The 18031-nt window shown below is 40.6% G+C and overlaps 1 pseudogene; it reads left to right on the forward strand.

Annotated features, from left to right (window-relative positions):
- Nucleotides 1–280: 280 nt before the first annotated feature.
- On the forward strand, nt 281–876 carry LOC138520460 (ferritin heavy chain B-like; annotated as a pseudogene).
- Nucleotides 877–18031: the final 17155 nt, after the last annotated feature.

The raw sequence follows: 18031 nt of genomic DNA on the forward strand, positions 1-18031 counted from the left end.
TTTTAACATGTGAACCAAAATGTGTATTTGTTTTAAGTGTTCTTTCTTTTTATCGGTTGTGTTTTATAAATTGTAATTGTTTAACTGTGATGCTTGTAAAAAGTCAAAATGTGACTGAATGCACAATAACAAAATAAAATTAAATATGATCCAACTAGCTCAGAGTTGTGTTCTTGCTTCAACAGTGTTTTTTTTTTAACGGAAGATAGCTCAGAATCTCCTGAAACCGACATCCAATTTATATACATTTTCGACTATTGCCAAAACCACTTACATTGCCATGGAGTCCCATGTGCGCCAAAACTTCACCTGAGAGTGCAAAGCCAGGATCAACCGTATGGTTAACAGTGAGCTGTACGCATCCTACATCTACCTGTCTATGTCCTACTATTTGGAACGGGATGATGTCGCCCTGAGCCTTGTGGCCAAGTACTTCAAGGAGCAGAGCCACAAGGAGCACAAGCACACAGAGAAGTTCATGAAATATCAGAACAAGCGCGGGGGCCACGAGGTGCTGCAGGATATTAAGAAACCAGAACTTGACACGTGGAACAATACCCTGGATGCCATGCAGGCTGCCCTGAAGCTGGAGAAATCTGTGAGCCAGGCCCTGCTGGACCTACACAAGCTGGCCTCTAACAAAATCGATCCCCATATTTGTGACTTCCTGGAGTCCGAGTACCTGGAGGACCAGGTGAAATCCATCAAGGATCTGAGAGATTACATCACCAACCTGAAGCGCCTTGGGTGCCCCAGAATGGCATGTGCAAGTACCGGTTTGACAAGCATACCATGGGGAGAGCAGCTAATCTCCCCGTGGGAAGAAGATGCCGGCAGAGCCACCTCCTGCAGAGCAAATCTACCAGCTTTCGATAGCTGCAGACATATTCTACCTCTCTGTAGTGATGTGACCCACTACCACCCTTCCCTTAAGGTGTATGTTAATGTTTCTATGTTCTCAATGGTTGACGGGTTGGGGCATCACCTGCTGTGCTTGTCAACATTTTTTCAAGAAAAATAAAGGTTTTCAGTGCTGAGAAAAAGATCAAACTGAAAGCTTTCTATGAATGTTAAACTTGCTCAATCATAATGGAAACTTACTGTGAATGTACATATGAATGTATGTACATACCAAGGAAATATTCCTTTTCTTTGCTGTGCACCCTTTCTTAGGAACAGGTTAGTGATGCAGACAAGAATGGCCCCCTCCATCCTACACATCAGGAAGGACCTGAAGACTCTATTCTTCAAATAACATCTTGCTAATCTCTGATCGCTCCACACAACACTATGTTCCCCCTCCGGGGTTCCCCCAACACATCCCTCACACATCTCAGCTCCTCTGCTACCCCTGCACACTCCTCGTCACCCCTAGATTTCTCCACATTGTACAGTGTGCAGATTCTTCCAAGCCAGTTTGGTGGTTCGCTGGCCTTCAGAGATGGTGAGTTTCTCCAGGTAGAGTGGTGTTTTGGTTGTGTCTGCTTTGTAGGTGATGCAGCCTGCCTTAAACATGATGTGTGTTTGAAGGGGTAGCCAGTGCAGCTCCTTGAGGATGGGAATGATGCAGCCAAAGTTTCATAGTTCTGTGATGAAGCTTCCTGCAGTGTGCTGGATGGCTTTTAGAGGGGCCAAGCTGGTATCTGGGACTCCAGCGAATCGGGCGTTGCCGCCAACTAGATGGGAATTGATCAATACTTTGATAACTATTCTGAAACACAGGGCAGCCATTATAGGCTTGACTTTGTGTATGAACTGGAATGTCATGTTTTGCCATATTTTTACAAGCCTGACATTTAATTACTTGAGAAATCACGACGTGAGTGTGAGTGTGATAGTACAATAGAGAATGTGATAGTGAAAGTAATTATGAATGTTATCGTATACCGTCCTTTTGTCAACTGTTGTTTTTTGATGGATTATTTACAGAAAAAAATCAATTGAAAAAACGAATCGAAATGTATATGGGGTGGTGGTTAAGGGTTTAAAAGGAGTGGGGAGGGCGTTGGGTTAACAACAAAGGAAAACAGTACATTTCAATGAGAATTTTTCAATTAGTTTGTGTCATCCTAAAATCCATCAAAAAAAATGAATGTCAGTAAAATGACATAGAACCGAATGTCATAGTGAATGTGAGATCGCAAGGGTGAGAGAAAGTGGGATTGAATAAGAGTGAATGTGAGTGGGTAAGTGAGTGCAAGTGAGTGTGACTAAATATGGGAGCAAGACAATGGAGATGAGTGCAGGCGAGTATGTGTGTGGGGGCATGGTAGAAAGAGTCAGTGTGAGAGTGAGAGTTAATTAGTAGATTAGTGTTTTAGAATGGGTCTACAAATGAGTGTGAGTGTGCAGATGTGAATGAGGGTTTATCAGGGTGAGTGTGAATTATTGTGAGTTATCATGCATAAGTGTATGTGTGGGTGAGTGCGAGTGTGTGAGTTTGAGTCCAAGTGAGTGACTGTGCGTTTCATTGAGTGAGTGTGGGTGACTGAGTGTAACTGAGCATACAAGAGTGGCGGTGAGTGGGTGAGTGAGTTAGTGGAACAGTGAATATGAGTGTGTTTGTTCATCTTTAAGTTATTATGAAGTAATTTTATATTTGGACATAATGTAAACTGGTCCTAATATGCTACATCAGTTTGCTGGAACCTGATAACTGGTAATGATGTGGGAGGTAGGACCAAATATACAGTTATAAAAAACCGACACAGTAATTCTTACTCTTCAAAAATGCTGTTGCACTGCCACTTTGATTAATGTTTTTAAAAGTATGCCAATACCCTCAAAACCCTCAATACATCAATATCTAGATCATTAGATGTCCTCAGTGCGATAGGTTGCCAATTGCTGTACCAGGTTATAGGTCCTTAAATGTTAACCCATACTTGGATGATTTCACAGTAATTTGATGAACAGCGACGTCAATTTCAATCCTAAATGATTTACAAAAACACCTATACATATGGTGGAGCCATTCCCATGAACGGCACCTGTACAATAGCACAAAGATTAGAACAAGTGGTGAGCCAGTTTATGAATCTGTCAAAAAAATGTAACATGTAGTAGGGATAAGAAAAAAACAATATCATGCCTTTGCGCTAGTGCAAGGCATAGTTAAGGTTAAGACAAACTCTCCCTGCCGTTTCAGAAAATGACTTTTCTCATTAACTTTCAAGTGCTTGCATGAAAAAAATCCATATTGATATTTCACGACACAGCCGCCCATACATTTCAGATTTCTACATTAACGGCTTCATAGTTTAAAAAATGCTTACTTTGATCGCATTTGAAATTGATGTACTGAAAAAAATGTTAAAAATCCACTTGCCAAATTTGAAATATTACCGTTTCAAATGTACTTATATATGCTGTATGCACAGGATAAATGTACATATTTCATACAAACTGTACATGGGGCATATGACTTTTACAGTTCTTACATTACACAATTACGGGTCTGTACATTATATAATTGACATCTCCTCAAAACCATAGTACAGTACAAAATTGGCATTGCCTGAAAACTCACAGAAAAAGCAAGTCATACGAACTGTACACAGAGTATGAGTTTTGCTGTTCGTACCATTGCACAATTGCCATCTCCTAAAAATTCACATGAAAGGCATGATGGAATAAATCAATACGAAAAGGCACACTTTCAATACCAACATGAAAACATACACTTTTTATACAAAGATTTACACATTAGGAGGCATACAATGCATGAGCAGAAGGGAGGTAAATCTAATATTAAATCCCTACATGTACATTTGGGATATTAACATTGTTTATCTAAACACTAAGGGCCTCATTACACGGTAGGCGGTAAGGGTTAAAGGTCACCGGTAATGGTACCGGTGACCGTTAACCCTTACCACCTTACTACGAGGTCCCTTAGCGGGTTGGTACTTTAATGCCTGCTTTTAGCAGGCGTTAAAAACCAACCCGCTAAGGGACCTTGGTGCTAATTACGGCACCGCAAATCTGCGGTACCGTAATTAGCACATTCCCCATTCCCATTATGCCCTATGGGGCAAAAATGGGAATGGGGAAGGGCAATGGTGGAAGGGGGAATTACTGCCCCGCCAACCTTGGAATAGGGCGGTAATTCCCCTTTCCACCAAGGCGGTGCCGGTATTTTACCGGCATGGAACAAGGTGCTAATAGCACCTTGGTCCACCGCCTAACGTGTAATGAGGCCCTAATACTGTGCTTCTATAGTATGTGCACCTAATACACACAAGCTTGAACATATAACATGTAGATTTATGACAAGTGCTCTCACATGTACCTATGACGCATGCACCTATGACACATGCACCTATGACACGTGCACCTAAGACACATGCTCCTATGACACATGCTCCTATGACACATGCTTCTATGGCACATGGTCCTACCACACACACTCTTCCGACACACTCTTCTGACACACTCTTCTGATGCATACTTACTGCACACTCTTACATCACACACTCCTATGACACACGCTCCTATGACATACACTACTATATGTATCATACATGTTCCGAGGACAAGCACACCTACTACACACACACTTACTACAGATAACATGTGGATGTATTACAAATGTTCTTATGACACATGTTCCAACCACAACTCTTATGATGCACACTTAGCACACACTCTTATGACACATACACACCTACAACATGTGCTCCTATGACATGAACAGCTACTACAGGTGCTCCTACTAAACACATGCATGCTCTAAGAACAAATGCCCCTACAACACGTGCTCCTACAACATGCGCTCCTTCAATACATGATCCTATGACACGCATTCTTAGAACACATACTCCTACCACACAGGCACCTACAACATGCGCTGCAATTACACATGCAGAGCATGTACGTTTTACAGTTGGTAGATTACACAATTAGAATCTCCTAAAAACTCACATCAAAGTCAAATGACAGCTGGCTTTGATGTCAGTTTTGAAGCGATAGAATAAATGTTATGTTATGTTATGTTATGTTATTGGGCATTTGTATAGTGGCTTTTATCATTGGTATGTTTCCAAAGCGCTGTGGTTTTAAAGCCCTTGGGGATAGCAGTCCAGGTCAGTGTAGAGAGTAATGCAGTAAAACGGGCTTGGGAACACTCAATATGTGTGCAGCCAGTGTGGAATAAGTGGTGTGTATCTGCTGCTAGGGCCAGGTGCGTGAGATCAGCTGAATGTGTGCAGCAAGACCAATGGAATTGAATATCTACATTCTGACGGTGCTGGAGTTTGTGAATGAGACTATATGTGCAGCTAGGCCGATTTCAAGGAGTATAGCTGTATTGTAAAGACTGTTGAGGTGAACATGGAGGTGTCTAAGTATGTGTGCAGCTAGGCCAAATTAATCGTGTGGGGTAGCTGCATATTGTTTGTTGGTACAGAGGAAAGAGTTAGCATAATGGTGTGTTTGAGTGTCTACATGCTTTCCAAGGGGGCCCTGTTCCTGTTGAGCTTCCAGTGCCTGTTGAAGGGTGGTTCTCCTTTTGGGTTTGGGTTATTAGGCAATGGTCCTCCCTCTGTCTTGTTGGGTCAAATTGATTTGACGAAGACTGACGGGTGGTGACCGGCCGATCCCCCCGACTCATGTCATTACTGTTTAGGTGCTAGAGACGTCCTCGGTCAGTAGTTCACCTAAATGGAATCCTCGATCGGTAGTTCTATTAAAACATTCCCAAATAGTTGGGATTAGTGAATCATAAGTGCTAGAACATTCCTTGGTGTATAGTTCTGCTCATGAATTTCCAGATGCGTAGGATTAGCAAGCAAGAGCATTTCCTGGACTGATAGCATAGTACATATTTGCAGGGCAATGATCAAATTCATAAGTGCTATTAGTGCTTGGGTTGGTAGTTCAGCTATGAAGATTCATAAATAGGTGTGATTAGCAAAATAAGTGCTAGACGGCACCGGTATCTAGTTCTGCTGATGGATTCCAGATGTGTAGGATCAGCAAGCATTTGCATTTCTTGGACTGATAGCATAGTGCATAATTGCATGGCATTGCTAAAGTTCATGAGTGCTATTAGTGCTTGGGTTACAAGTTTAGCACAATTGGTCCAGATTATTGGAGATAGATATCTATAGGCCTCAGAGCGCACAGTAATCCTGGCTGAAGAGGTCAATGATTCAGTTCTATCATGTACATGGGTGCTACTATGATTTGGGTTGCAAGTCTGTGAAAAAGGCTCCAGGTAATGGGGGTAGCTATCATCTGGCCTGAGAGTCTATGAAAAGGGTCGGAATTGAGCGGGATACCAGGCCTTTTCTTGGTTGTGGTGGGAAGTTGAGTGTTTATGGCATTCCCTTGTGTGTTTGTAGGTGAAGAGACAGGTTTTGAGTACCTTCCGGAAAGCCATGTAGTCTTCACAGTTTCTAATGCATGTAGGCCGTGAGTTCCAAAAAGTTGGTGCCGGGATTGAGCAGGCAGACGCTCCGATCCTGGCCGAATTGGAGGTGGGGACCACTAGGAAGAGGGCAATGCTTGATCTTAGGGTGCGAGTTGGTTGGTAAGGAATAATCTTTTCTTGCTGGAATTTGGGGCCTGCTTTGTGCACCAGTCGGTGGGTAATCATAGGGATTTGAAGGTGGCCCTGTGCCCAATTGGGAGCCACTGTAGGGTGCAGAGAGCAAGTGAGATGTGGTCCCTTCATCCCAACGCGGGATGCAATCTGGTGGATGACTTTTGTACTCTTTGGAGTTTGTTTAGCTGGTAGGCAGGTGAGCCCAGGCAGATGGAGTTTGCATAATCAAGTCTAGACATGACAACGGACATAATTGCAGCCAGTCTGTTGGGGTAGGTGAGGTAAGAGAAGATGCTCTACAGGAGTCTAATGTGGAAATGACAGGATTTGGATGCATTGTTGATGTGGCGGGATAGAGTTAGGTCCAAGTCTATTGTGCAGGTGAGGGTTTTGGCAGTGGTGGTTGTCGGGGAGGGGAGGGCGAGTGAGGGTGGTCAGGGAGTCGTTTTGAGAAATAGAGCAGTTTTCCTGCAAAACATGATCTCAGTTTTGCCTGGGTTAGTCATCATCCAGCAGTCAATGTTTGTGAGTCGTGCTGCTAGGTCCGGACAAGGGCAGGTGGTCACAAAATGATTTGTTGTCAAATACATAGCTATAGCAGGTGAGGTTGTGTGAGTGGATGATCCAGGGCAGGGTGTCATGTAAAGGTTAAAGTGAAGGGGAGAGAGGCAGGCACCTTGAGGTACTCCAGTGTTTACTGGGCATGCAGAGGAGACAAAGGGGGGAGATGGGTGATTTGCTGTCTATTAGTGAGGAATGAAGCGATCCAGGTGAATGCTGAATCTCGCATCCCTAGGGAGTGTAGTCTGTCAGGGAGGATCATGTGGTTAATTCTGTCAAACGCTGCCAAGAGGTCAAGAAGAAAAAGTGCTGTGAATTCTTCTGAGTCTGCTGTGACTTTGAGGTCATCCCAGATGAAGATCAGCGTGCTTTCTGTTCTGTGGTGCGGACAGAAACCTGATTGTGCGGTTTAGGAGATTCCACAAAACCATTGAGCTGTGAGTATGCAGTGTGGTTGATGAGTTTTGCCAGGATTCGGGTGTTGGAGATGAGCCTGTAGTTGATTAGGAGGAGATGAATGGGGGATGCTTTTTTAAGCAGAGGTTTGACATGTGCAGTTTTGAAGGATTCTGGGAAGTTGCCAGAGGTGAGGGAGTCACTGAATGGACCTCGCCAATTCTTCTGCACAGGTGGAGGTGAAGATTTGTTTGAGGTGAAATGTACACATTCAATATGCAAAAATATGCCCTTTTCATAAGTAAATGCACACTTATGATATGTATCCTTTAGGAGTCATATGTACACTTTAGGAGTCATACAATGAATTAGTAGAATGGAGGTACATTTTATATTAAAACCTTACATGTACATTTGTGATATTTACATTCTGTATAGAAACACTAATAAGATGCCCCTATGACATGTGCACCTAATACACATGTGTGTACAACACATGACATGTAGACGTATGACACATTCTCTTACATGCACCTTGGACACATGCACCTAGAACATGTGAACCTACAACACGTGCTATGATAAATGCTCCTATGACACATGCTCCTATGACACACAATACTACAACACGCATTCCTATGACACATGTTCCTAAGACAAGCAATGATGCAATGCTATAATACATGTTCTGATGAAAAGCGCACTTACTACACATGAACCTATTACACATAAATATGTGGATGTATGGCAAATGCTCTTACAACACATGTTCCAACCACACACACACGCTTATGATGCACACATAGCACACACTCTTATGATACATATGCCTACAACACGTGCTTCAACAACAAATGCTCTTATGACATATGAAGCTACTAAATGTGCTCCTACTACACACACACACACACATACAGATGCTTCTATAACACATGCGCCTGCACCATGCACTCCAATGACATGCGCTCATACAAATCATGGTCCTATGACTCACATTCTTACAAAACATACTCCTACCACACAGGCGCCTCCAAAATGTGCTGCAATTACGTTTGCACAGCATAATAGTTTTACAGTTGGGATCCTACAAAATGAACACCACTCGAAAACTCAAATCAAAGACAAGCCATACGAACTGTACACAGAGAGTATAAGTTATACTGTTTGTACATTACATAATTAGCATCTCCTAAAAACTCACATGAAAGGCAAGTCACAGCTGACTGTGATGCCAGTTTTAAAGTGATGGAATAAATGTTCACTTTTCATACAAACTTCACAGAGTGTGTAGGTTTTACAGTTTACACATTACACAATTAACATTTAAAACTCACATAAAAGGCAAGTGACAGCGAACTTTGATGTGAGTATTAAAGTGATGGACTAAATGTACACTTTCAATACAGAAATGTGCACTTTTTGTACGAAAATGCACACTTATCATACAAAAATGTACACTTTAAGAGGCATACCGCTTTAGGATGTACGATACATGCTCTTACCACACATGTTCCAACCATACACTCTCTTCTGATGCACAATTAGCAGACACTCCTATGATGCACACTCCTACAATAAGTGCTCCTACAAGACATGCACCTATGACATGTGCAGCTGCTACACATGCTCCTACTACACACAGAGACACACGCAAGCTCCCTGAACACATGTTCCTACAACATGTGTTCCTATGCCATGTGCTCCTACAACACATGCTCCTATGGCAAACACTCTTACAACACATGCTACTAACACACAGGCACCTACAGCATGGGCTGCAATCATTACACAGAACGTATGAGTTTTACAGTCGGTACATTACAAAATGTACATCTCCTGAAAACTCACATCAAAGGCGAGTATTACAAACTGTACACAGAGCGTATGAGTTTTACTGTGTGTACATTACACAATTAGCATCTCCTAAAATATCACAAGAAAGGCAAGTCACAGCTGACTTTGATGTCAGTTTTAAAGTGATGGGATAAATGTACACTTTCAATAAAACAATGTACACTTTTCATACAAAAGCTTACACTTTTTACGAGGCATGCAATGCTTCAACAGATTGGAGGTTCATTTTGTATTAAAACCCTACACATATATTTGTAAATATTAAAATTCTGCATATAAACACTAATAATGCACTCCTATGACATGCACACCTAACAAACACATGCTTACTACATATAACATGTAGGCACATGACAGGTGCTCTCACCTGCACCTAGGACACATGCACTATGACATGTGAATCTACCACACATGCTTCTTTGTCAAATTCTCCACAACACATGCTCCTGTGACATACACTCCTACCACTCACACTATTATGACAGACAATTAGCGCACACTCTTATGACACATACTCTAATGACACACACTCCTATGGCATGTTCTTCTACAGTACGCACTGCTATAACACACTCTCCTACAACACTTAGTTCTATAATACAGGTTCCGATGACAAGCATACCTACTACACATGTGCCTACAACACATTACATGTGGATGTACGACACATGTTCTTACGGCACATGTTCCAACCACACATACTCTTATGATGCATACTGACCACACACTCTTACAACGCACACACCTACAGCAAACACTTCTGCAACACATGCTTCTTCATCACTTGCTCCATCAACACATGCACACGCTCAACATGCACGACACACAATCTTATGACACAAGCTCTTACAACACAAAAACGTACAACACATGCACTTATGGCACATACACTTATGCAATGTGCTGTTTTGCAACATGCTCTTATGCCACCAATCACATATACAAGGCAGGCACTTAGTTCACATGCTAGTATTACAACAAACACTCAAAATAAATAATCATGTAACCATAACAAAAGTTGAAATTCCTTGTAAAAATGATTTTTTTACAAAAGAGTTAAGGTCAAAGCAACAACAACTTATGGTCTACATGCATCTAATATAATAATGTTAAAGTAACAACGTAATAAACTGTATTAATACATTTAAACATATATTATATTAAAATTGAATATCATGGTAACGTTAACTCACTGATACACATACAAGCATATAATTATCATGCAGCATTCTAGGACTTGGCACATTTGGCCCCGTTATCGCCTAGGGGGTCGCTAGGCATCCATCACGCACTTTCTTCCTCAGCGGTCTAGTCTTCTTGCCGCTCGCAGATGTAGGGCTTTTAAGCCACGCCCTCCTTGGTCCGCGTTGCGTAGCAACCCACTTTGTCAGATTTCTTTCTGGTGCTCTCCTCTGTTGCGCTACACTTATCTCCTGTTTTCTCTGCTTTCTTAGCCCTCTGGCTTATTCTCTCTAGTTACTTAGATTTTTTCTCTTTGTTATTTCCTCTGCTCGATTTCTATCACCAGGCGGATTCTTCCGCTCTGCTCCTCTCTCTTAACAGACTCAGCTGCACGGCCGTTCCGTTCCTCCTTGTTGTTTCTGTGTTCATTTCTGGCTTATCGTTTCTCTTACGCTCCAGTTTTCATCCTTACCTTTTTGTCCTCTCAGACTCCGTTTTTGGCCGCTGCTGCTAGCTGTTTCCTTACTTCCTGGATGCATTCTGGCTCTCAGTAGATCTGCATTACGAATCCAACAGAGCCCACTTACCAACCGGAAGTCTTCCACAAAGACGCATCCTTGGAGTTTTTTCAGCCACTCCTGGCTTTTTCCCCATATTTGTCCCTCTTGGGAGGGGGTCACTGTGGGGGCTTTTTGCTAATCAATCACTGTGACTTCCCCTCGAGGGAGATGTAAGCCTCCTACAAAAAGGGAGAAGGATTACAGAGCAAGAAGATCCCTGAGTCCTGTGGATCCAGACGACCGACTACCAGGTGAATCGGAGGAGGGAAGCTGGGAAATTAAAGACCTATAAAGTTCGGATTCTGACAATAATATTAGCATAAAATTATAACAATTTCAAACACAAAAACAAGTAATGCTATAAAATGTAAAATACTTCAAAAGTACATTAAATGAAGACCTTTAATATATGTTATGTTAAAGGTCATTTGTACCACGCACTATCACCACAAGTGTGGTCCCATGGTGCACTGGCAGATCTGAAAAGAAAAGGGAGTGGGGTGAGTTAGTGGGGCCGAGCGGGAAACGTGCAAGAGAGCAGTGATGTGCTGTTGGTAGCTTCAGTTCGGTAAGCACCGTTCGCTGAGGTTAGGTGTTTTTTGGTTGGTAGCTATCGTGTTCTGTTTTGCGAAGCTATTTGTGATTTGTTTTGTTGTTGCGGTGTAGTGAAGTTTGAGCAGTTTGCTATGCTTTAGGGTGTGGTTGTGTTTGGTTAAGAGTTAGAGGGGCGTATGCAGAAGGGTGAGATTGTTAGTGAGTCTCCACATTTCTATGTAGATGCAGCACTGGCTAGTATTAAATATCCTGTCTAGATATGACGCAAGCTAATATTCACAATTATATCTAAATGTGGCACTGGCTAACATTCACAATCCTGTCTATATGCGACGAAAGCTAATATTCATAATTATATCCAAATGTGGCACTGGCTAACATTCATAATCCTGTCTCGATGTGACGCAAGCAAACATTCACAATTATATATAAATGTGGCACTGGTTAACATTCACAATCCTGTCTAGAAGCAACGCAAGCCAACATTTACAATGCTGTCTAGATGTGATACAAGATAATATTCACAATTATATCCAAATGTGGCAACAGCTAATATTCAAAATCCTGTCTATAATCAAAGTATAAAAGAAAATATAAAATAAGTTTGTAATGCAAAATTACTACATAATAACACATTTAAAATGTAATATACACAAGCATAATTCCTCCAAAGAATTGCAATTTAAAAAATATACAGAATATTTTAAAAAAGAAATCTACAATATCGCAATATACATAAGCATTCAGGTGTCATACATTACATATGCAACAATTTAACAAGGGACATATGATCATCGTAAATGCTTACAATTTACTAAACAATACACATAACATTGTAAAAAGAAAACATACACTAAAAAACTAAAAAGTATTAAAATATCATATACAGTAAAAGTGTAGAAACAGTTACATTTTCAAATAATAATATATGCTCATTTGTATTCATTTCACTGTGCAAAGATGCAATATGTGTGCTAAATTAAATTTGGTAAATAATGCAAACTGGAAATATGAACAAAATCAGAAAAATGTAATAAACATTAAAAACATAATAAATAAATAACAACAGTTTAACATTTTTATTAAAAACAAATATTCACACAGCACATTACATCACTTTCACTATGAAGCATTTCAGAGCAAAAACTAAATATTGCAAAACAGAAATAGAGTTAGTTAAGGTTAGCATGATATCTGATTTTAATTGTGTTACCTTCACATTATTATTACTGATGTTTGTAAACTTTAAGTTTGTTGCATCAACCTTTACTCTTTTCCATTTTTGTTTTCAAATAATGTATATACATATATATATATATAAGTAAAAATAACTTTGTCAAAGGGACGTTATGCTTAACTTGCACTACTAAAACCCTATGAAATTCTGTGAAAAAACTTTGTCAAAGGGACGTTATGCTTAACTTGCACTACTAAAACCCTGCTAAGCCAAACACACAGAACATCAAAGATGACATCACAAATGTCATTCATGACATCACTGATGACATCACATGTCTGGCTCCCTCTCTTTTCCCTCGTTTCTCCCTCTTTTTTCCTTGCCTGACATATCTAGGCCAGTAACAGTCAGGAACTAAAATTTTACTATATTTGTGGACTTACACTTCAAATATGTTCTTACAGTAATTCATTTGGGGTTCACTCACAGCATATGAAACATATACATAGGGAAAACACAGACTTGGAAGACAGCATTGCTTTCTATGTATAAAGATGATCAGTAAGGTTATCAACACTTTCCTATAGTTTTGGTGATTTTATATTACTGTACTTTCCCTGGATATGCTCATATTTGTACGCATTGTACTCACACTACTTTCCTTAGGGTCCAGTCACATTATGGAATAGTTATACATAGGAAAGTAGTAGCTTTGAAGGAGTTTAGTTATGAATATTGTCTGGTAATACTGCTGTTTTTTTGTTTACTTCATTTTCCCTGTACATGCTCATATTTGTATGTGTTGTTGTCTGTTTGTGTTTTGTTTGCAATAATGCAATTATGTAGTAAGGGGGTTTTATTAGGTACTTATTATATGTTTACAGTATGCAGAACTCTAATAAGAAAGCATTTATAATTTTAGTATTTAACATGACAAGATTATTAATATGGCACCTCCATTATGTCTGCTGCACACAATACATATGTATCTTAGTATACTGGAAAAAACTTCATAATAGAATGCTATTTGGATTAATGCATTGCTTAATGCACTACATACCTCATCATATTTATTCCAATGATCCTTGACATTTTTTTATTAACATTACAATAAGAATCCCTTCAACAGACTTTTCATGAAAAGTAAATGCACATGTGATGTCATCAGTGATGTCATCAATGACATTTGGGATGTCATCTTTGATGTCCTGGGTGTTAGGCTTAGCAGTGCACCAAGGTGGCTCGAGTTATGGTTGCTTACATTACCATAACTTGGGAATTTCAGAGTTTTTCAGTTTTACTTGGAACCATAACGTTCCTGTAACGAAGTTTATTTTTCACTGAATATAGATATACAGATAACAGAAATGTTTAGTACTTTGGAATGGCTGGAAGAAAATTGTCCTTGGGATGAAATGAGTGAAAACAGTGATATTAACGGTAGACACTACACTTCTCTATATAAAACAATTATTACCCATTACTGAATGTGTACTTACCATATTTTTTATCACACCATACAGACATTAAAAAAATACAGAAACAGAACCCTTAGAAAATCCTCTCCAGCGAATGGGGCAAAAAATTGATCTATTAAAGGAATAGTGCGCTCAGAAATATTATTGTCCTGAAGGTTAGGGCATGTGTTTCTAAGCATACGTTGATCAATCGTATCGTACAAACATTTCCTATGCACCTTACTGTACTTTTCTTCTTTTTTACACTCGCGAAATCAGGCAGCAGGGCACAGCCATCTTGTGATAATTTTATCCATTGCCGCATCGCCCAAGCTGGACTGCCCTGGCGCCACTAATTCATATGCCCAGCCCCTGAGGCTGACATCACCAAACCTAGTGGTATTCTCTGCCTATTTCCAAGACGTTACTGGACATCGTAGCCAAACGCACCCAGCCATCACCTATGTCATAACTTTAGTTGACGCAGAACCCGGAAATATCAACACACATCATCTCACAACACAGCGCATCCCAATTTCGAATACTTTTAAAGGAAATAGCAAAACTGTACAATTTTTAAAGTACTTTTATTTCACAATAAACCCTCCGAGAACATCCGGCGATTGCCATATTCAAGCAAATGGGTAATTATTTTCTTCATTCTCGATCCACAAATGTTTATCGTGCGGCACACGGTGATCCTTTTGGGTATAAAAAGCGCATTGGATGCACTATGAATCGCAAGGCTTTGGCATCAGCTTGGCGCTAGGCCACCGTAAACGATGTCAGTTAACTCCTTATCGCTGGTATCGCGTAAGGGCATATCGGCCCGCGGCGATCGTCCCAAAATATGGTCACTCCTATTCAGCCATTCACGTGTATCTGCAGCAGCCAGTTGAAAAACCTGTCAGTTCGTATATGGAATCGATGACAGTCAGAGAAAGGCAGGATGTAACTATTTAAAAATGATAACAGAAATGTGTCTCACTAGCCGATCTTTAGTACAGTTTATCATTTTACCCATTAATTCGGCCCCGTGTTAAAACTAATGATGAATACTGACGTCAAACAATGGGAACACAGAGAAAGCAACATGGTAAGTAGTGTTCAATTTACTTGAAATCTTAGTGCTATGCAGTATGTTCAGCTCAAAATGGGATGCGGAGGCTGACGCTACATTTCCTAGAACACATAGACGGAATTTTTATTAAATATTAGCGTTGAATTAGGCATTTGTGGAACCTGGGGGAACCCACTAGTAGAGTACACGCATCTCGATCTTGGAATGCACATGTGCCTGACACAAAAGGAAGTACACACACAAATTGTATTTGCATGTCGTTGCAATATGACACAAACAACAACCAATATAAGCCAGCAATAATGGTCAACGAATGATAAATTGACTTGTTGGTTTACAAAATCATTGAAAGTAAAACGTACATAACATTTGGCATTTCCATTCTCTCTGCGTAACGCTGACACTCCGTTTAGGTGCACGTATGTTCATAAAATGAAATTACATGTTCCTTTGTCCAGTTTTGGAAAGGGGAACCTTATCATATTTAAAAGTTTTACATCCCTCCCTTCTTGCATTCCTCCTTTTCTTTCAAGGTAAAAAAACAATGGAACCTTATACTGTGTACAATGCATGGATTTTCTCACCTCGAAAGTGAAAATTTAACAGCGCTGACCTTCACTCCAAATGGGAGGCAACAGCCTTTCACACCATACTGGCATTAGACATATTTTTTAAAAAGTTATCAATTGTTTGCTACCATTCACCAATGCAGGCGCCACTCCCAGCAACCCCCACAGGCAGGCCACACCACCTGTCAGCTCAACTCATCTGCTCTTCACACGGCAGATCACATAAACATTCTTTGCACGGAGCAAACTATAGTACTTCTAAAGTGCTAACTATGAGGGTCTACAAAATACAGAAAATTAGAGAGGGGGGTCACAAAATAATGTAAAGGGTAATAAATGAGGTCCCATTTGTCGAATATACACTTAATTTGGCAAACTCATAATAGATCTAGACATAAATGTTTTTGTAGAGTTTGGTAGGATTTTGTCATGAGGGAGCAGAATTAGAGGGGTGTCCCAAAATATTGTAAAGGCTTATAAATGTGGTGCCATTTGACAAATCTATACAAAGGTTTGCAAAAAGATTATAGATCAAGATATAAATGTTTTCGTAAAGTCTGAATGGATTTTGTCAAGTGAGGGCTAGGTTATATGATGATTGTATGTGCATACATTTGACGCTTTTGAAAAAATAAAACATGGGTGGATTTCCAGCAAACTTGTGTAAGGAGCATTGGCAAGGGCCTGAAAGCATGGTTTTGCAAATGTGCCCGTGTTTTATTTTTTGACAAGTGTCATAATGTAGGTACAAAAAATAGTGATATATCTTTGGTGACTGAGGTGTAGCCTGTGGCCATGGGCAGTGGCCAGGTTGTCCAAGTCATGGAATAAGGTCATGATCCCGACAATAAGGCTACTGGCCATGACCACGAGGGACAACATATGGGGTTAAAGTGGCCATGTCCACCTGGGACTGGCTTTGTGGTGAAGTTATTCGAAATTGGGATAGATTTGAAAGGGAAGAAAAATCTGCTTATAGGGTTCTCTTTTCACCTTCTACAGGCTTCCATGGAAAGTGAAGAGGGGCCTGTATGGTACCCCGCCTTCCCTTTCCACGGTGGCCATCTTGGAAACAGGTGGAAAGCGAAGAGGGTTCCTGTATGGAACCCTGCCTTCCCTTTCCATGGTGTCCATCTTGAAGAAAATTCCTTTCTGCTGCGTCCCGGTGTAGGATGAAAAATCCTTTTTTTTTTTCAGCACCCCGGGTTCCCGCTTTGGGAACCTAGAGTGGTAATGGCCTTCATCCCCCATTACAGGGCTGGAATGGGGGGATAATAGTCCAGAGACCTCATTATCCACCTTTGCTTCGTTCGGGCTGATAACTTGGGCTGCCAGGCCAGTATCCACTGTTCCAGCCCTGGAACGGAGGATGAATGCCACAATATTCCCATTAGCATAACACAAAATGCAAATGGTAATGTTGGAAAATCTTATTGAGTCTATGTACTTTAGTGAGAAATATAAAGTAGATGGAGTCTATACTTTTTTTTTTTAGTTCTTTTTTTAACTGTGAAAGGTGGTTCCAAATGGAACATTTCTTTTGTTGTTTTTGGATGTATTTTATTTTTTGGCAGGAGAGCTAAGAACGAAATGTGGGGAGGAAATGAGGGAAGATGCACCAAACACTAATATGGAGGGGTAGGTGGACAGGGGAAAATGTTGAGCGTGTGTTATTTCTAAGGTAGGGGGCAGTGTTTCTCATGCTCCTTGATTAAAGCAGTGGTGGTGGCTCTTGGGGAGGAGGTATGGCAACAGCTGATGCCATTTTAAGATAAATAGCACTTTTGCTAAAATGATGTACTGTGTACTAGATTGTTAATGGATAATGAGTAGGAATAGGTGTTGGAGATGTGCGAGGGAAATTTTGAAGTTGAAAGTTCCTAGATCAGTAGAAAATGCAGTTCCAAACTGTCCGTGGAGCACAGATCTTATTGTGAAGTGCAGACGGGTTCTCGGACATGTCATCATGCCGCGTGCCAGCGTATGTTCATGTCGCACTGTCCGGAAGGTCCACAATGAAGTCAGATGTTTGTAGACGTCCACGGATGCAAAACTAGTTGAAATAGTTGCAAAAAGTGTATAGAAGTGTTAA

Source organism: Ambystoma mexicanum, chromosome 13 (assembly GCF_040938575.1).
Source record: "Ambystoma mexicanum isolate Mex_15411 chromosome 13, UKY_AmexF1_1, whole genome shotgun sequence".
NCBI lineage: Eukaryota > Metazoa > Chordata > Amphibia > Caudata > Ambystomatidae > Ambystoma > Ambystoma mexicanum.